Source organism: Mustela putorius, unplaced genomic scaffold, assembly GCF_011764305.1.
Source record: "Mustela putorius furo isolate JIRA1106 unplaced genomic scaffold, ASM1176430v1.1 tig00000129_pilon_pilon_pilon, whole genome shotgun sequence".
Lineage (NCBI taxonomy): Eukaryota > Metazoa > Chordata > Mammalia > Carnivora > Mustelidae > Mustela > Mustela putorius.
This window is the reverse complement of record NW_025421290.1, coordinates 42,675,337-42,697,323: the sequence shown is the minus strand read 5'-3', so window position 1 is coordinate 42,697,323 and position 21,987 is coordinate 42,675,337. Positions and strand designations below refer to the sequence as shown.

The 21,987-nt window shown below is 38.0% G+C and overlaps 1 protein-coding gene across 5 annotated transcripts in view; it reads left to right on the top strand.

Moving 5' to 3' along the window:
• The window catches only part of BTBD7 (BTB domain containing 7), an 80,240-nt gene that overhangs the window by 5,950 nt on the left and 52,303 nt on the right, over positions 1–21,987 (top strand). The window lies entirely within an intron of this gene.

Genomic DNA, 21,987 nt, shown 5'->3' with positions numbered 1-21,987 from the left:
TATTTTATTTTAAACCATCTTTGCTGTTAACCCAGTCTTGGTACAATGGTAACAAAACAAAATCAGACTTTACTGCTGTAAAAACAAACAGGCAAGTGACTTTTTCTTTTTTCTTTTTTTTAAGCTTTTATTTCTTTGCCAGAGAGAGAGAGAGAAAGTGTGTGCAAGCAGGGGAGAGGAGCAGAGGGAGAGAGAGAAGTACACTCCCTGATGAGCTGGGAGCCCAGTGCAGGGCTTGATCCCAAGACCCTAGGATCATGACCTGAGCTGAAGGCAGACGCTTAATGACTGAGCCACCCAGTTTAGATACTCTAAAACAAGTGTCTTTAAAAGTGAGGCAACGTCTTTCAAGTTGATGATAGTGGAAGTTGGTTATCAGAATCCAAAATTTCAAAGGCAGGCATAACTTAGAAGAAACTTTTCAGGTCCCTGTTGACTCTAGTTTTATAATGCATTTCAAATATTCAGTACCTAATTTATTTGCAAAACAAGTTTAAAATTCTTTTAATGCAAACTGCAGTGGTTTTTAGAATCTTTTTTTTAATTTAAATTTTGACAGGCTGTAAATATGACATTGCAGATAGAGTTTTCACAACATCCTATCTCAAATAACATAGAAACTTCAAAATGTATAATATACTGTTATATAAATTGATACTGAGTTATATTAAGGTTGGAATAAATAGGAATCCCTTTAATCCAATACATAGAGCATCCTTTACATCACAGGATTCAAAAAGGCTTTTGTGTGTTGTTGGGCTTTTTAGATAGAACATTGGACTGGGAATCAAACCTCCTTTGAGATTCTGACTCGTGTTTATGGGTTTGTGATTTTAAGCAAGCCACTTAATCTGTCTGGGGCTTAATTTTCCTCCTCTGTGCATGTTCGTGTGTGTGTGTTACCTGTATGTATGCCATGTTTTACAAAGCAGCTTTGCCATCTTGTGTTTGCTCTTCAATTTTTTCCCTTCCCGTTACCACTTTGTTCCCAGTGTGAACTGATTATTGAACTCCTACCAGTCGTGTTGCTGCCGTTTGTTCTTCACTCTCCCTTTCCTTCTCTGTTCTCTATATTGCTACCACATTTATGTTTCTTAAAAAAAAAACAAAAACAAAAAAAACAAAAAAACCAATTTGGGCATGTCATCTCCCTACTTTAAAAACCTGTATTAATTTCCCATCGCTTATGGGATGAAGTCCACACTCAGGAGAGTTTGTAGGCTATCTCCAACCTTAGATTTCCTATGACTCCAGCCATACCAAGCTGTTTCTTATTTCCTATGCTTCTGTTCTTCATGTCTTTATCCCAGCGCTTGGAGTTTTTTCTCTCTGTTATCCAGGAGACTCTGAGAAGATGATTCATCGCCCACTTCAGGGGTAGATTTTGATTACTCCAAGCCAGTCAGCTCAAGGCATTTCCCTGTAAACTGTTATTTGTCCCAGTCAGATTGAAGGGAAGGAGACATTCTATTTCTGGGGGAGAGGACTTTTTCCCTTATTTTATGTGAGCAAGAAAATAGATGACCCCAGTTGCCACTGGCAACTGTCTTGTGACCACAAGGGATGACGAAGCATGCCTGGAAGATGGTAGATCAGAGAGAGTGAACGTAGGTCCATGATAACATCGTTTTAGACATACCGTACTGGGGCCTGTGGCTTTCTCTTCCATGGGATTTCATCACCTGACAGGTAAATGTTGAAGCCATTTGCCATCAAAAATCTCCTTATTGATGCGGTCATGTTTATTCTTCAAGATCCAGTTCAAATATGACCTTTACCAATAGTCATACCCTCACTCCCTTAGTATTCTGGCTTACTCGTCCAGCCCTGTTGCACTCCACTGTAATCACTTGCTTGTACGCTGACTCCTCCACATAACTCCGTGCACTTTGAGCCAAAGCCTACAGGATGAAGCACAGTCTCTGCTCCATTCATAACTCAGCAATGAGTTGTTAGGATGAAATAACATGAAAATGGGTTTTGTAAACAATATTAACTAAATATGAGGTATGTTACTGTCTTTAAACTAAAGGCAAATGGATAAATCACTTGGACTAGATACACAAAGTGTTACTTGTCCTTAATTATTTTCTAAAAATGTTCACTTGGATAAAAAGTTTGACAGTCTTCTCTGGCCACAATCCCTAAAATTTTATGAAAAGACTAATGTTGGAGTCTTGGAAGGAGCAATAATGAATGGTGTTGTTACTGTGCAGTTTCCTTCCTTCCTTCCTTCCTTCATTTAGGAGACTTGAGTGCCAGAACTAACTTGAAGTATAATATGTGTATTTTCTCTCCTATATTATGAAAGTATATTCAGGTCTGTTTTATCTGGGGTTTATTTGTGAATTGTTCTTAGGGAAAAATTCCATAATGTGCCTCACAAGACCTAATTATTCTTGTCTTCAGACTTTCCCAAAATATTTCTTGCTTGCTTGAGACTATACATGAGAATTTTCTGGTAAGCAAAAAAAAAAAAAAAAGCTTTGTGGCAGAACTAGATGAATTGTAGCAAATGTTAGTAATAGCTTGTGACAGAGAATTCTCATTATAACCTTAATTACAAAGTCATAGTTCTGTCACATGCTTCAACGATAAAGTCTGACAGAAGAGGAAGGATGGGAAAGGAGAGTTATAATTCCTGTCTCAGTATACTTCACCATTTGTTGGCTTGAGTCAAATAAATCAACTTCACCTTCACCATAGTAATTTGTAGTTACAGTAGCCTCCCCCACCACACCTTGTCCACAGGGGATATGTTCCCAGACCCTAGGTGGATGCCTGAAAGTGCAGATAGTACTGAACACTATATATACTAAGTTTTTTCCTTATATTTGTACCTGGAATGAAGTTTAATTTACAAATTAGGCACACTAAGAGATGAATAGCAATAATATACTTGATTAGCCAAAAAGGGCAGGGCGTGATCAACAACAATTAACAACAACAATTGTAACAGTATAATGCAATAACATTTATGTGAATGTGGTCCCTCCCTCTCAAAGTAGCTTTTTTTAAAAGATTTATTTATTTATGTATTTATTTGAGAGAGTGTGCTTGTGCAGAGTGAGTGAGAATAGAGGTCACTGTGAGAGAAAGAAGCAGGCTCCCCAGTGACACCGGGAGCCTGATACAGGACTCCACCCCGGGACTCTGGGATCATGACCTGAGGCAAAGGCAGACCTAACCAACTGAGCCATCCAGGCGTCCCTCTCAAAATACCTTACTGTACTGTACTGACAGTCCTTCTTGTGATGATGTGAGATGATAAAATAAATGCCCATTTGATGAGATGAAGTGGGGTGAGTGACCACAGGCATTGTGACACAGCATTAAGCTACTGTTTACCTTCTGACAGTACACACTATGGAAGGTGAACTCATGGATAAGGGGAGACTACCGTAGCTACACTTAAAAATTATTTTTAATAATTGAATATCTCTTAATGATTATTTTACTGGTTTAGATTTTCTTAACCTACAATTTATGAGATTTCAATTGTGACTATTCCTAGGTTGTTCATGATTCCTCAGAGATTATCTTTTTTAAATAATTTGAACAGCTAAGAGATAACAAATTTCAGACCATGTGTGATATACATTTGTAAAGTAGGCATTTTATTTCAGAAGTACTTCATAACTAGAATATTAAGGGAACACTAAGAATATATAGTTTCATTTTATTATCAAAAACACAAATACCTCCCATGCCAAAGTTAAGCTATGATTGTAGTGGAGCCAGAGTTCTAAGAACCAGGCTCATCTCCTCGTTTCTTTGCATTCTTTCCCTCAACTTCTGGTTTAAAAATTCTAATGGTTACACTTAAAAGAATGTTGCATAGATTAGTGGAATGTGATGTACTTTTATATTCTTTTAAGAATGCATTTTTTTTTTTAATTTTTTTTTTTTTTTTTTTTTTTTTATTTAGTCAGAGAGAGAGAGCGAGAGCGAGCACAGGCAGACAGAGTGGCAGGCAGAGTCAGAGGGAGAAGCAGGCTCCCCGTGGAGCAAGGAGCCCGATGTGGGACTCGATCCCAGGACGCCGGGATCATGACCTGAGCCGAAGGCAGCTGCTTAACCAACTGAGCCACCCAGGCGTCCCTAAGAATGCATTTTTAATAGGAAATAAAAGTATCAGCAGGGGACTGACAGCTGTTTTGAATTACAATAGGTTATATTAGAAAAAGCCCACATGGACTTAATAAGATTCTCCTAAGCAAAATTCTAACAAGTAATCTCTATTTGCAGTAATGCCATGGAATTTTATAGAAAAATGCCATTTTAGGGGCCCCTGGGTGGCTCAGTGGGTTAAGCCTCTGCTTTCCGCTCAGGTCATGATCCCAGGGTCCTGGGATCTAGTGCCCCATCAGGCTCTCTGCTCAGGAGGGAGCCTGCTTCCCTCTTTCTCTGTCTTTGCCTGCCGCTGTGCCTACTTGTGATCTCTGTCTGTCAAATAATAAATACAAAGTCTTTTTTTTAAAAAATGCCATTTAAAAAGATATTTTCATGGTAACTACACTTATCACACATTGGGTAATGTACAGAATTGTCAACTCAGTATGTTGTACATCTGAAATTTAATATAGCATATGTGTTAGCCATACAAAAAAAAAAGATGTCTTCATTTAACATATATAAAAATGTTCTCTGGCTTGACTTTTTTGGTGGTGATTGGATAGGGGAAATACTATTTTTAGTACATGATCTTGAGCTAGTAGCTACAGATCCACACTCTTATTTATAATATGAATTTCCAAAAGTTCTGAAAACCATTTTTTAGGGAGACTCATTTGATGGCAAATACTGAAATGACCTGGATTCATTTGGCAACAAAACCTCATGTAAATGAACATAACTTAGTTTAAATATTTAATACACTTTACTGCAAAATGTCAACTTGTTAGGTTATGGGGTGCTATGCTAAACGTAACTGGGTATTTACATAATTACAGTAAATAATCCACAACCGTATTACTTTCTAGAAAAAAAAGAAGAGGGAAAAAGTCTGAATTCTAGAACCTATCTAGCTCCAGAGGTTTCTACCTGATAAGGGATTGTGGACCTGTATTCTGAATAACACTTTTAAACTGGTAATGGACATTAAATATATTTTTTTAATTTTTTTTAAAGAGTTTATTTATTTGACAGAGAGAGAAATCACAAGTAGGCAGAGAGGCAGGCAGAGAGAGAGAGAGGAGGAAGGAGGCTCCCCGCGGAGCAGAGAGCCGGATGCGGGGCTTGATCCCAGGATGCTGGGATCATGACCTGAGCCGAAGGCAGAGGCTTTAACCCACTGAGCCACCCAGGCGCCCCGATTTTTTAATGATGAAACTAAGATTGAAAGACAGGATAGTGTGTAACACTCAATAGTTTAATTCTGTAGAAAAAGTTTAATTATCCAAAATATGGGAAGAATATATAAAAAGTAGAAAAAACTCCGTGATTGTCTCATAGGTTTAAGTATAATTAAACATATATTACTTAAAATTAGATGCTGGAGTAGAGAGATAGGAGAAGGAAGTTACTAGCTAATTTCATTATTGCTTCTTTTAGGGAGCCATTCGGATCATAGCCAAAAAAGAGGGAATTTGGGGTATTATATAGAAGTATTGTAAAGGTGACTTTTTATATATGCCCATTTGGTCCCAGGATTATGGTGAAATCAGGGTCATCAAGCATAATTTGAAGGTTGCCAAGGACCTGTTTTCAAGTCTGACCAAGAACTCTTACATTTAGGGAAGGGAAAGAAGTATTAATAAAGTTAACTAAGGGGCAAGGAGGGGTGAACTTAGACAGGGAGAGCATCTGGTCTTCCTTGAATATATGTTGTTCTGTGGTTTTGACTTTAAATCCATCTAAGTATTTTACAGAATTATGTAACAGTTAAAAATGTAATGCCTGAAAATCAAAGGTAACAAAACTTACCAAGTGTTTTTCCAGCTAGTGATACACAGAATAAATTACTCCACTTGACTGACATACATGATAATTTGTAGGATATTTTGAGTTGGGTAATATCCTAAGGGTAGAAAGAGTTGCAAAAAATAAGCATAAAATGATTTTCTTTATCATATTGTTGATGGTAGATAGTACTGACATTTTCATTCTCAGCTGTTGCATGTATAATGTGAGATAAAGTAAATGAACTGTCATGTAGGCAACATTGAGAATAGAGTTTTGGCATGTAAGAAAGGAGAAACATGAAGGATCAATGAGATTAAGTAAAAACCGTAGGAATTTTGAAATGCATTGGAAGCATCAGCATAAAGTCATGTATTTGTTTGTATATATGTACATGCTTGTGTAGATGGATGTGTATAAAATTATCTCTCTGTGTACTAAAAAGGCACTTAATTCTCATAGCACCTAGATTGTGGTTTCTAAATACCATTTCCCACTGAAAGAAATTAGAACTTCTTTAAAGAGATGGATGAGGGTCACCTGGGTGGCTCAGTTGGTTAAGCATCTGTCTTCTGCTAGGATCATGATTCCAGGGTCCTGGGATCCAGCTCCACGTTGGGCTCCCTGTCAGCAGGGAGACTGCTTCTCCCTCTGCTGCCCCTCCCCCCTGCTCTGTCCTTTCTCTATCTCAAATAAATAAATAAAATCTAAAAAATAAATAAATAAATATGGGACGCCTGGGTGGCACAGTTGGTTAGCAGCTGCCTTGGGCTCAGGTCATGATCCCAGCATCCTGGGATCGAGTCTCACATTGGGCTCCTTGCTCGGCGGGGAGCCTGCTTCTCCCTCTGCCTCTGCAGGCCACTCGGCCTGCCTGTGCTCGCTCGCACGTGCGCTCCCTCTCTCTCTCTCACACAAATAAATAAAATCTTTTAACAAAAATTAAATAAATAAAGAGGTGGTTGATTCCATGTCTAAGGCAAGAAAAATATAAGGTGTAACCCCAGAAAGCAAAGAAGCTATCAGAGACAGTAAGATTGTGTCATAAGGTCTCAGGAGCCAATTTGAGTAAGTTTCCACTGTCTAAATACGTGACAGTTTGAGCCCCGGTAAGGATAACTGCAAAGGATTGAAATCCATTAAACACATTTGAATCCATAAATCTGTAACATTCTTTTAAACTTGCTGGTCATTCTTAGAAAATGCTGCAAAGTTCATTGTTTTGAAAATGAGGAAATAAAAGTAAAGAATCATTCATTTATTCTGCCTTTTCTACACAAATTACATATCAGAAAAGTGAATAGTTGATGAGTTACTCATTCAGAAAATTTCCAGCTAGTGAATAAAGAAGGGAAGATACAATATCACCATGTTGCAACTCCTAATTAATGACCTTAGTTGGTGGTCATTGATAATTGTTAATATCGCAAACTTAGAAGTAGACATTTTGTACCTATTGTTGGAATTACCATCTGTGAAGCAGTATTGGCAAAATAAACTTTTAAAAGTATGAAAATGATCCAGAATCTCATCAAGTCACTAATTCTATGAATACAGTAAATACAGGGGCCAGAGGAGCATATTAAACTACATCATGGTGATGCATTTGGCAAAATCCACATTGTGGGAAACTACCAGATAATCTGACTTTTTCAACAACAACAAAGACAATTGCAAGAGGAAAAAAAGAATGGGTCGGAAAGGAACCTCTTTAAGAGACATGGTGGTGCAGTCACAGTGTAGAGACCTTATTTGGATCCTGAGTCAAACAAACCAAAAAAAAGTAAACAGTTGGGGGAATGTGGGAAGTTGGTGTTAAGGGATTACTGTTCATTACTTCAGATGTAATAAAGGTAATATAGTTGTCCTTTTCTCTTAGAGTTGTATAAAGAAATATTTACAGGTGAAATAACATATGCTATCTGACATTTGCTTCAAATAATTTGGAGGGATTGGGTAGAGAATGAATTGGGATATAGTGATACAGGACTGCCACAGATTAGTAATATTGAAACTTAGTGATGGACAGAGATTGTTTTACTATTCTTTTCTATTTTTGTAATTGTAGAAGTATCTTCTGCAAAGAAGTAAAAAACAGGCTAATAGCAAGGAGTGAAAACAGGAGGATATTCAGTAGAGGTGGTTGATATTTATAGAGTATAATCCACAATCCAGAAACTTTTTATTGTTCACCAGCAGTGCAGAACACTGGAGATTAGTTTAAGATCTGTTCTTTAATCTTAATTGAGTGATGAAGTAGAAACTTCAGTTTCAAATTTGAGTAACAAGTATAGTGTCCTGTAGACATAGGGAAGTTTAAAGAAGACATGATTGTTCTCTTAGGAAAGGTTAGTATAGGACTGAAGATTTGAGATGCTTTCTTATTGAGACAGAACAGTAGATTAAAGATGGGAATGCCTAGGATCTAGTTTTGTTTGGCTTTGCCATTTTACAATATGTTTTACTTTGGATAAGTCACTTCACCTTTTTGCCTTCCTTGCCTCAATCAGGGATCAGACAATGAAGCCTGTCCTTCAACGATGAAGACTTGATGTGAGAATAAAATGAATTACTGTGTGAAAAACACTTTGTAAACTGTATGGTCCTCTTGTAAGATACTCCCACTATAGTCATTAAAAGAATGTAAAGGAAAGAAAGACATTGTTTTCCTGTCTGTTTTAATAGAGATTTTCCTCACTTACCTTTTTAAAATTGTGATTAAAAGGGGCACCTGGTGGGGCACCTGGGTGGCTCAGTGGGTTAAAGCCTCTACCTTCAGCTCAGGTCATGATCCCAGGGTCTGGGATCCAGCCCCACATTGCGCTCTTTGCTCAGCAGGGAGCCTGCTTCCTCCTCTCTCTCTGCCTGCCTCCCTGCCTACTTGTAGTCTGTCAAATAAGTAAATAAAATGCTTAAAAAGGGGGGGGGGCGGCACCTGGTTAACTCAGTCCATTAGGCATCTGCCTTCTGCTCAGGTCATGATCTCGGGGTCCTGGGATCAAGCTGCGCATTGGGCTCTCTGATCAGCAGGGAGCCTGCTTCTCCCTCTCCCTCTCCCCCTGTTTGTGCTCTCTCTCCCAAATGAATAAGTAAAAAAAAAATTTTTTAATTGTGGCTAAATATATATATATAACATTAAAATGTACATAAATATATTTCATAACATTTAACCATTTTAACCAGCTTTAAGTACGGTTCTATGGCTTTAAGTGCATTCACATTGTTGTATCACAATTTCTTTTCTTTTCTTTTAAAGCCTGAATTATTTGTTAAATACCATTTTGTTCATCCATTTATCTGTCTGATGGATACTTAATTTATGTCCACCTTTTGACTATTGTCAATAATGCTGCTATGAAGATGGGAGTACAAGTAGCTGTTTGAGTCCCTGTTTTTAATTTTTAGTAGCCAGAAGTGAAATTGCTAAATCATATGGTAATTCTATGTTTAATTTTTTGAGGAATTAGTGTGGGTTTTTTTTTTTTTAAGATTTTGTTTGTTTGTTTATTTATTTATTTATTTGTCAGAGAGAGAGAGAGAGAGATAGCACAAGCAGGCAGAGTGGCAGGCAGAAGCAGAGAGAGAAGCAGGCTCCCTGCCTAGCAAGGAGCCTGATGCAGGACTTGATCCCAGAACCCTGGGATCATGGCTTAAGCTGAAGGCAGTAGCTTACCTGACTGAGCCACCCAGGCATCCCTAGTATGGGTTTTTTAAATAATTACTTTATTGTGTATTTTGAAACATCTCAACAGTGTCATATTTAAGGCTGTATGTATACTGTGATTCAGGGGTCCTTTTTTTTTTTTTTTAGGAAATTTTTTTTCCTCCCAAATATAGTGCACTTTTTAAGTCACACTCTTCTGTGAGGCTTAGACTATATCCAGTGGATCCTGAGAAACGATTTTTGGATTGGAAAGGTTAAAAAAAAACAAGTCTTTCCTTGTGTAACATTTATTTTTATTTATTTATTTTTTAAAGATTTTATTTTTGGTGGGGAGAGAGCAAGAGAGAGAGCATGAAAGCAGGGTGAGGGGCAGAGGGAGAAGCAGACTCCCCACTGAGCAGGGAGCTGGAAGACTGTAGGGCTCCATCGATCCTAAGACTGGGATCATGACCTGAGTGGAAGGTAGATGCTTAACCAACTCAGCCACCTAGACGCCCTTTAATGTTTAATTTTTAAAAACTGATTTCACAGGATGGCTGGGTTATGGACATTGGGGAGGATATGTGCTATGGTGAGTGCTGTGAATTGTATAAGACTGATGATTCACAGACCTACCTGTACCCCCGAAGCAAATAATACATGTTAATTTTTTAAAAAAACTCATTTCATTCAGGAGATTTTCACTCAATGCCTCATATTTGTCAGGCGCTGTTCTATGTGCTGAGGATTTAATGTTGAATATGTGAATTTCTGGCTCTCCTGGAGCATACAGTGTAGTGTGTGACTACTAATAAGAAACAGGTATATAATTTCAAATTCTAGAAAGTGCTGTAGAGAAAAATAAACTGAAGAAGGGATAGAGAATGATGGGATAAGATGGCATGTTATTTTTTAGAGGGTGATTAGGGAAAGCCTCTTTGAGGACATGGCACTTGAGCAAAGATCTGAATAAAATAAGAGAGTTAGCCATGTGAGGACTTTGTGGGAAAAGTGTTCCACGCACAGGAAGTAGCAAGCCCTGAGGTAGGGGTGGGAAATGCTTGTTAAGGAAGTGACCCAGGAGTCAGATGAAGACTTGTATATCTCAACCAGTACCTAGTACCCATATAAAGAAATGAATTGGTTTAAGATAATCTCATTAGAAAGAAAAGGGAAAACTTAAGATGGAAAAAATGTTAGGGAAATTTATTTGTATATTCTGTTAATGATTCTAGAAAATATCATATTTTATTTTTTTCCATATTGTTTCCATATTGTGGGGTGAAAGATGCTGGCAAAATATTACTGCTGAGAAGACATTCATTCCAAAAATGATTACCACATGACAGACCTATCCTCTTCCTCCAAGGTACAATTTTCTTGGCATGGTGAACCCAAAGGTTATTGTCTTTCTTCAGAGAAGGCAGAAATGAAACAACTAATAAAGAGAATCTGTTTCAAGAAGTGATGTCTGAAAATCATAGTTAATAAAGTGCTTTAATATCCAGTATATCTTACTGATATCATATATGAGAGTAACTCAGATACCGTTAGGTGAACACATGAACTCAGACATGTTAAGGATTGGAGGAGAGCTTCAATACCACCCTTGTTTCACCAGGGACTATGCAGTAATGCAGTTGTGCCAGAAATGGCTTTAGGCCTCAAAAAATAAACAGGGCACCTGGCTGACTCAGTTGGTAGAGCGTATAGTTCTTGCTCCTGGGGTTATGAGTTGAAGCCCCATGTTGGGTATAGAGCTTACTTTGAACAAAGCAAAATGAAACAAAAAGAACTGTCACTTCTTAGACTATCTTTGCAAACGTGGATGACATTGATAAATCATATCCTAAGTCAGAAGTGAATGAATTATGGGGCACCTGGGTGGCTCAGTCAGTTAAGCAGCTGACTCTTGATTTCGGCTCAGGTCATGATCTCAGGGTTGTGAGATTCGAGTCCCACGTTGTGCTTTGTGTTCAGCGGGGAGTCTGCCTTAAGATTCTCTCTCTCCCTGTCCTCCTCTCCCCCACAGTCTCTTTCTGAAATAAATTTTTAGAAAAAAGAAGTAAATGAATTTTATCAAGAGAATGCTATATTTTAATACATATTCGAGTGTTACCTCAAGAGCTGAAATACTAGTATTAGGAAACTCTTGTTTTTAGACTTCTTCCTTTACATATGCTCTGTTTGTATTACTTCTTTTTTGGTATGTCTCTCTGGAACCTCAAACCCATTATCGTTTTTATTCCCAGTTAACACACAAATTGCATGTCTTGTGTTTCTTCTCGGTTCAAAGCATTGCTAACCACCCAGTCATGCCAGATAGACACATCATCATCATTCCTTTCTTCCTTTCCATCAGCCCCTCACCAATTTTGTGGTATGTTTTATGATAAGGATTTCATAGTGGTTTTATTACTTTTTTATTATAGATACCCTAAACAAATGCAAAATAATGTTGTAGCATGCATGCTTACATTGCATAAACAGGACCTAGAGTATCTGTTTCAGTCTTATGTATCTGAACTGCAGTATCCTCTTCCTGTGTTTCTATTACAGCAAGTGAGTAGCACAGGATGAGCGGTGGGGTTGAGGAAGGAGATAGGAAAAATGTTTACCATAGTTCTAAGAAAGGCCGCTACTCATCGTTATAAGGCTAAGAGTTTTGTCTAATTTTCTACTTCTTGTTTTACCTAAGAGGCCTTGTTGGTGTCTCTCTCTAGAGTCCTTCCTAGCTGACATTCTCAAAACCTGTTCATCATCAAACCTACGTCTTGTACTAGCACCTCTGTATACGAGATTCTTTCTAACTGTAGACTTCAGAAGAAATTTAGGAGGAATACTCGATTTGTCATGCAAACAGAGATTCTGAAAGTTTCAGAATGGAGTAGCCCTTATTAAGGCTAATGCCCCATTATAGATAGTTTCCTATCCCTTTTCACTGAAAATTTAAAGTAATAAGGTTTTCTTCCATATTTATTTGGCCTCTCTTAGTCTGAGCCATGTGAGGAAAAATAAAGGTTTAGTACATAATTATCGATAACTTCTAAACTGTTACCATCTTCCCATTTATAAGAACTTGAATAATTCGTGGGACCATTCACATGACTATTCCCTTGATGATCCGGTAGTTTGGAATTTGATGTCCTTAAGAAGACTGCCTCACGTTTCTCATTTGGTTTGTATTCTGCTCCCATGTGCAGGCTTACTGTCAGGCTCACTCAGCATGTTTTCTTATCTCCAATTCTACCACTGGAGCCCATAGAAACTCATGAACAAGAAATACATCCTTGTGTTTTTTATTTTTTATTTTTTTTGTATAACATTTTCCTAAGTTGGTTTTTAGAAAATGTGAGTTTTGGGCTTTGAATGGAGATTATGAGAAATTCCGTGTTTTTTCAATTTACATTCAGTTGCTTCAAATATATTGTTGGTTTCAGCTCTATTTCTCTCAGCAAATCCTTTATAAACTCAAATCTAGATTCAGATTTTCCTTGCCTTCTCTGAATCATTCAGAACTACTTTTTTATACACCACTAAGCTAACAGTAAAGCTGTCCCTGATTAGAACAGAGATTTTACTCATTCACTCAAATATTGTGCGCTTGGCTCAAAACTGGTCTTCCTGTCAGGAACTCAGAAGTTCTAATGGCACCATTATCTTATAAGACTGTTGATTGGGCAGTTCTGTGATCTGTTGTGGAGGGCCTCATAATCACTTCCACCCTTGGCTTAGAAGCCCTTTTTCCTAGCCGTTGGAGGAAATTCTCACTCCTTTAAGAGCTAACTCAGTTTGGGGGATATAGCTGCTAGGAGGAGGCAGCAAGGCATTGGGTATAAGGGATGGCTGGTGCCGGGCAGCTCCCACTGTGGTTGCTGTGGATGTCACTGTTCTGGCCCAAGCTGCCCCACAACGATGTCTCAGTTACTACTACCAGAGGTCCAGACAGGGGGAGAAGCAAAAGCCCAGAGCTGAGAGTCAGGCTTCCAAACGTTTTCAGTCCTGTATTCCCATTTTTCCATTCAGGAGGCTCTTACTCTGAGGTTTTTAGGTCTGGATGGAACATGTTGAATGGGAGTTCTGAGGTGAAGGATGCAGAGTAAGATGCTTATTCACATCTACACTACAGCCACCTGCGTCCTTTACCCGCCTCTTTCCAGGAATTGACCTCAGCTTTAAATGTCTAGAGACTGAATATTTCAGAACACCTCAGCATCTCTAAGGCATGTCTCATGCAGGCCAGGTCAGACCTGGTGCAAGATGAGGCCCCTCATGAAAACCCTTGTGACGGGCTGCTTCTGCTGTCCACTGTCAGTCCATGGTATCTTCTTCAGTTCTTAATGTGAAGTCAGTGCTAGTGTCCTCATTTTAGGGATTGGGAAAGTCAGGTCCTTGTTAACACTTCCAGGACTATAGCAAGAATGCTCTAAGAAGTCTAACTTGCATGGAGTGTCTTCTGCCTTCAGACCGTGTAGTAATCTTTTAAAACAAATGTAAATGTGCTTCCCTCCTCCTCTTTTATGCTTTGTTCCAGTAGTTCCCCCACTGTGTTCTGAATAAAGGCTCAACACTTCAGTGTGGAATTTGAGGCATTTTGGTCGAACTCCTACCCAGACACTTAAACATATGTACTTCTTGGGCTTTAGACACGTTATTTTTCAATGGTCATGATAATAGTTAACATTTATTCACTCGACTGTCGTGTCTGCTTTGTGTTCTGTGGTGCTGTGGTGGATGGTAAGAAACGTAAGGCAGCCGAGTGCATACCCTTGGGAAGGACACAGTTCAGTGGAGATGTCATTGTATGCTGCAGTAGTAGCAGATCGTAGAGGTGCGGGGCTGTGAGAACTGTGAATGGGACGCTGACTGGGACTGGAGTTACTCCCATTTATTTACCCCTTTTTTTCCTACTTTGAACCACCTTTCCTTTTCTGCTTGATGCACTCCCATTAATTCTTGAAGGTCTAGCTGTAAACTAGGAAGCCAAAATAGTAGCCTTTCTTTTAATTTCATGAGAAGTCCTCCTATTCTGTGTGTAATCACTGCTGTATTCCCAGGACCTATCAAAGTGCCTTCACATAGCAGGTGCTCAGAATTGGATGGGTGGATGGATGGTTGATCAGGCGTAAACAAGTGTTGTCCTGCCATCAAGGAACACGTGGTCTAGCTATAAATATTCAGAAAGGCACTTTTGCTCTGATTTCATAAGCTACCCTTTCAGTTAAGTCATTTTTTGCCTTATGAGAGAGAGCCTTTTCAGCGCCAAAAGTAACACTGTCAGGTGTGTACTCACTTCCCACTTCTGGAATGGAACTATATTTGTCTGCTCTGGAAATTTTTCCTTCAAACATTTAGGGGGGAAAAAATTGCAAAGAAAACATCATTCATAGATATGAGAGCCTGAATGCCAAGCCTGGTTCTGCAACTTAAACCAGCTCTGTGACATTGAGTAGCTGACTAAGCTGTCCATGCCTCATTTTCCTAACATTTCAGTCTTTTCTTGTGCAAAATAGGAATAATAATAGACCTGTACCTCACATGGTTGAGAAATTTAAAGAATCAACTCATGTACACTGCTTAAGACTGGCTGGCTGATAGTGGTCAGTAGTTAGGATAATTATAATCATATTGTACATTTATCTCTTCAGAGATAAATCCTATAATCATATTGTACATTTATATTCTATTGTACAGTATTGTACATAGAATATTTTATATTCTGTTGTACATTCTTTGTACATTTATATTCTATAATCATATTGTACATTTATCTCTTCAGAGATAAATTCAGAGATTTAAATTCTAGCCATAACCCTTACACATCAAATTTAAGCATTTAAATATAAGCCAAAGCAATTTTGATAATTCTGGGATATGAGTGATACAGGCTTGAGGGGTCAGTATACTATATTACCTTTCGTATATTTTTGAAATTTTTCATTATATAATTTTAAAATCAGAAATGTGTAAGTTAAGTACAAATAATATTTTTCTAAATATAAAAATTAATTAAGTGTACTAAATTATTTCTGACAAATATTATGCTTTTATGAAATACTGTTTATTTCATTTGACATTGAAATATTTGTATATATTTTATTAGTGACTGATACAATGAGACATTCCTGAAATGGAAAGATTTTGCCAGTCTAAATTTTTTTCCAATGAGTTCTCTGATGCTTGAAGAGAAATACAATAATAGCTAATCTATTTTACTTTACCTGGAAAAGAAATTTCCTTAGGTAAGTCAGTTTTGAACCTTAGCCATAAAGCTTCAAAAGTATATGTTTTTTATGACAATAATTTTTTGATGGCAATGTTTATAAGTCTTTTTTTATTGTAATAGAATACATATAATGTGTAATGCATGTATGTATAAAATTTACCATCCTGACCATTTTTTAACTGTGTTCAGTGGTATCACATACATTCCTATTGTAGAACCACCACCACCATCGGCCTCTGGAATTCTTTCCTCTTCCCCACCTGAATCTCTCTACCCAGTAAACACTGACTGCCCATACTCTCCCTCCTCCCAGCCCCTGACAAGTATCGTTCTACTTTTTCTCTGTAATTTTGACTACTCTGAGTGCCTCATGTAAAGGGCATCCACCATCCAATATCTGTCTTTCTATAGCCGACTTATTTCACTTAGCATAATGTCTTCAAGGTTCTTCTGTGTTGAAGCGTATATCAGAATTTCCTTCTTTTTAAATTTAAGGCTGAATAGTATTCCATTGTATGTATATACCACACTTTGCTTATTTATCTGCCAAATAATATTCCATGATCTATATATACCACATTTTGCTTATTCATCCATTTGTTGATGAACTTTTGGGTTGCTTTCACATTTTTAGCTGCTGGGAATAATGCTACTGTGAACATCAGAGTACATGTCTTGAAACCCTGCTTTCAGTTCTTTTGGGTATATAGCCAGAAGTGAAACTGCTGGAACATACAGTAAATCTGATTTTAATTTTTGAGGAACCTCCATACTGTTTTCCACAGTGGCATTTTCATAACATACCACTTTATATTCCTACCAAGAATGCACAGAAGTTCCAGTTTCTCCATCCTTGCCAATACTTTTCTGTTCTATTGATCATTGCCATCCTAATAGGAGTGAGGTGGTTCCTCATTGTGGTTCTGATTTGCATTTCCCTGACGATGTGTTTTCATGTGCTTATTTGGCGATCCATATATCTTCTTTGGAGAAATGTCTATGTAAGACCTTTTCCCATCTTTTAATCTGTTTGGTTTTTTGGGTTGTTGAGTTGTAGGAATTCTCTACGTCTTCTGGATAATAATCTTCTATCAGTGTATAATATGTAAATATTTTCTCCCATTCCATGAGGTTATAATTCAGTTTCAAAAACAAGGTCGACCAAAGGAAAGTCGAAGGCCCTTTCTAGCTCCCATCACTCTGGCTTCTCTGCCTTAATAAATATGTTTACTGGAACATAGTTTTGCCTTAAGCTGCTGCTATAAACACTGTTGTTCTTTGCCATTGGAACGAGTGGGGTTTGTGGTTCCAGGTGGAGGTCATCTGCCTCTGTAATAGATGGTCCCCGAGGACACATATAATAAAGCTGGTTGGTGGCTTTCTGAACTCCCAGTCTGGTCTCACCCTTTTGAAGAGATCTTCAGATAGTAAGGGTCACTGCTGATTATGCTTCTGACTTAACTGTTCACAGTTGCTTTTTGGGTTTTGTGGTTTCTTTTCTATCCAAGGATAGAATTGGAAGATTTACAAAGTAATCCTGGCTCTTTCACTTAATATCTCTGAGACCTTGGACAAGGTATTAACCTTTAAGACTCATTAGTAAAAAAGTTACTGAAAGAATTACATGGGTTAATACATGTAATGTTGTAAGAACAGAGTCTAGAACATAGTAAAACCTCAGTAAATGTGGCTTGTTATGTTGGGTAAAACGTACTTGGGGAATGAGGTGGACATAAGTCTTAAACTATTCTAACTTGAGTTTTCAGAGGCTTTTTTTTTTTCCTTTATTAAACTTTGTCTTATTTCTAGCTCTGGAAGTGTGAGATTTGGGTATGGGGTAGCCATTCATTCCACTTGGCCCCACTAGACCCGGGCTATATATGTTGTGGCATCTCATCTAGTTTGTACCCCTTTTCACTCAAGCATTCTGGTGTGATCGTACATTATATGGTCACCTTAGATTTGACAAAAATGAAGGATTACCATAGTTTTGCATTTCTCTTCCCTTATAAATTGTTTTTCATATTCACATGTGCCACACCTTCCTATCCTCCTATCCTTCTATAATCATAGCTAATAATCAGACTAAGGAGAAAACATGTTTAAAACCCAAAATCTAATTGCCTTTTTTCCCCTCTATACACTAACATTTAATATAGAAATAACCCCCTTCTCCATCCACATTCCAAACCAATAAGTCATACAACTTCAGTGAATTCGAACAACATTCAGTGAGACATTAAATAAATGATACAGGTACCCTGTATCAGCTTTTTTATTTTATAGATGCCAAAATCCACACATCCCAGTTTCAGAGATTCATAGAAGTTAAATGTGACTTATCCTGTACAAGTGGCACACTAGGTCACTTGATGCCCATTGTTCTCTCTACTGTGTAAAGCAGTAAAAAGTGTTTTTATGGCAAAGGTCAAGATTTTCCGAAGTGTGTCATACAAGCACATTCCTTTAATGTTCTGTGGGACAAAGGCGCTCCCTTAGAACATTGCTGAATACTTCCTCCTGGAGGTTCGCAATGCACCTTAGCACTTTAAAGATGCTAAAACATTCTGAAGTAAAGAGACCTGTCGGTTTTTGTTTAATCCTGAATTTTCCAAACTTTGGGAAAACACCTTGGAAATGCTGGTCAGGGTTTTTTGGAAGGCAGAGAGGTTGATTTTTTTCTAAAAATAATCTCGTGGGATTGTTAATTCTGTTACCTTCAGTATCATTTTTCCCCTTCAGTTGGGTCTGCTGCAATCACTGAAGCTTGTTTTAAGCCAGTTAGATCATTTGATTGAGATAGGTCATATTGACTGTTAACAGAGAGCGCTCTTCCAGAATGATGATTCTAGAAAAAAGATTTATCAGTTTTCTAGGGCCATTTGCATCCTCTGGGCCCTCTCTTTTCCTTTCCTTTCCTTTCCTGTCATGTAATCCAAAAATTGGATTTCATCCTGTTTTATGTAGGAGACAGACAAAACTTGCCTAGAATGAAAACATTCCTGAGAGTTTTAACTCTGACTTATTCTCATTTCCAGCATCTAAAGGCAGTGGGCTGGATTAAGAACTAAATAACATAATACTGTGTTCCATATAGCATAGGGTTTTGGTTACTTAATAAATAAAATTATTCCTTGAGAATTTTGAGAAATAGGGTTTTAGTACTATAACTGCACAGTCAGGATTACCCCCAGGATTTGAAACTGGGGACATAAGGTGGACTTAAGGGTTATATCCTATCCTGAAAAATCTCTCCCACTAAGTCTTTCCAAGACCTATGTTTATTTTAGTATTGGAGCTCCAGTAGGAAATACGAATGTTGCCCAGATCAGTTCATCTTGAAGAGGATTCCCATTGACTAGCAATAACCAGGAAGAGACTCTATCCCTAAGTCCCAAAGACATTTTATTTCAAGTCACCTCTCCAGGGTGAGACCCCAGCTGTCCCTATGGTGCTAATTACAGTGGTACTTGTCCAAGCATCTTTATATCAGCCTGTGACTTCCCTAATGCTTGCTAGGTGGTCTTGTTCTCCAGTAGGACTGATGATGTTTTGTAACCTTTGAATGTTTGCTTTAGAATATCTAATTACGCTCACCATAAAACTGAGCTTTTTAAAAAAAGAAGAAAGGAAAAAGAAAAAAAGTCATTTTTGACATGGTTTAAATTTCAGACAGACCAGGGTGACAGTGTTTTGTGTCCCTATAAATCTTGCAGAATTCTCAGATGAAAATAATTCTTGGGGCACCTGGGTGGCTCAGTGAGTTAAAGCCTCTGCCTTTGGCTCAGGTCATGGTCTCAGGGACCTGGGATCGAGCCCCACATCGGGCTCTCTGCTCAGCAGGAAGCCTGCTTCTCCCTCTCTCTCTGCCTGCCTCTCTGCCTACTTATGATCTCTGTCTGTCAAATAAATAAAATCTTTGAAAAAGAAAAAAAAATTCTTCCATGTGTATGTGCATACTTCATTACAGTGTGACAGAGTTAGAGTAGGAACTCTGTCCACTTTACTTTGGACACTGATTTTTCTTCATCTCGAAACATGGCACCATTCTTGTTTCAGCAATATACTCAGCCATGTTAGTGAGTTTGCTCTGCAGTCTTTAAAAATTAAAAAGCAAACAGGGGCACCTGGTTTGCTCAGTCGGTAAAGTGTTCTGTTCTTGATTTCGGCTCAGATCATGGTCTCAGGGTCATGAGATTAAGCCCCAGTCAGGCTCCACGCTCAGTGAGGAGTCTTGGAAATTCTCTCTCTCCTCCCCCTGCTTGTGCACACACATATACACACACTCTCTCTCTCTCTCTCTCTCTCTCTCTCTTTCTCTGTCTCTCAAAATAAATAATAGCAAACAAAAATGAAGCAATATGTAACTTCAAGAATGAGTAAGGAAGGAAGTGAGAAGAGACGTGCCATAAGAGGGACATCTTACCAGCACTTTTTACCGTCCATTACTTCCAGATTCAAAGCTCATCTTTTTAATCTTTTTTCTCTCATTTTGATAAAGGCTTTTGTTTTTCATAATGCTTTTATTCTGCATTCTGAACATATTCCAAATTTGAAAAAGAATTCTCTGTGCTGTTTTTGTGTTTTAACTACAAATCTTCAGTGAGAAAAGGATTTGACCTATGAATGAGGCCACAAACTTGGCTTCCAGGACTCTGGTTTTTTCTTTTCTTTTCTTTTTAAGATTTTATTTATGTATTTGACACCTTGAGAGAGAGAGAGCGCGCGCACACACACAGAGGCAGGGAGAGCAGCAGCAGAAGAGAGAGAAGCAGGCTTTCCACTGAGCAGGGAGCCCAGTGTGGGACTTGATCTCAGCACCCTGGAATCATGACCTAAGCCAAAGGCAGATGCTTAACGGAGTCACCCAGGTGCCCCGAATCTAGTTTTTTCTAAAGAACCACTAGAAGTACCTGCTGGAACCTTAAATGTTTTTAAGGAGTTATTAAAAATCTTTGAAAAGCTATTTCAAATCCTAGTTTGAAAACTAGGATTTATTAGACCCACTTTATTTTTTCTTTTTAAGATTTTATTAATCTATTAGAGAGAGAGAATGAGTGAAAGAGAGCATGTGAGCAAGGGGAGTGGGAGAGGGAGAAGCAGACTTCGCACTGAGCAGGGAGCCTAATGTGGGGCTCAATCCCAGGACCCTAAGATCATGACATGAGCTGAAGGCAGCCGCTCAACCAACTGAGCCACCCAGGTGCCCCAGACCAACTGTTTTTTAAGTTTGAACTGAAATTAACACAGGCAGATTTAATTTTCCATTTTATAAGAATTGACAACATTTAATGTTAACTATACTTCAATGAAAAAGGTTTTTTGTAAATTGACCGTGTTCAAAATTACCCAAAAAGGCAGCCTTTTCTACATATCTAATATTTAGGAATAGAGAACTGAATTTACTCACATTAAGCATCAAACTTCAAAAAAACTGACTTTGCTGGAAGAAGTAATTTTCTTGACCATTTAATGTTTACAAAATAGTCAGTTATTAAACTCTTTGGCTTTCTTGCTAGGTAGTTCTTAAAGAATGCACTGTCAAATTCCTGTCTACCCATAGCCTTTCTGACTTCAGTAGCAGGCACCCAGAGTAAAAAGTCTAATAACATGCTGTGTTTTCCTTGGTAGGTAGGTGAATTTCAACTAAGAAATTGGCTTGTGTGAGTGAATGATTTGGCATAATATCCAGTGTATAGAAGGTTTCCAAGTCTTGAGCACCATAGGTAGATCATTCTATGCTTAAATTCTCATAAATATGGTGGAAAAGATTGAGGGAAGCAAAGATGCTAACAGTGATTTTCTTAAAGTTGAATTCCTGGGGTTATTCTGACAGTAACAGAGATGAAAATAAATTCCGAGACTCTTGACACAGTTCTGTTTTCTAGCAGATTTTTTGTGATTTTGCATGTGTGTATTTATTATTTGTTAAAATGCTTCATTCTTCTTTACAAGGCTAGATTACCTCCTGGTTGGTTTTGTAACCATTCCAATAATAGATTGTAAATTGTGTTCTCTCTTAAACAATTATCCCTCTTAGGTAAATTTTATATATCCAGATGCTATACAGATACAGTATTCCTATTAACCCTGTTGTCTGATCTTAAAGTGTCTTCTCTTTGTGTGTATATCTTCTGCTGGCAGCTGTGAGAGTTAGGGTTCCATGGTGTGGAATTTTTTCTGTAATTGTTAACATTACCACTTACGGGTACTGCCC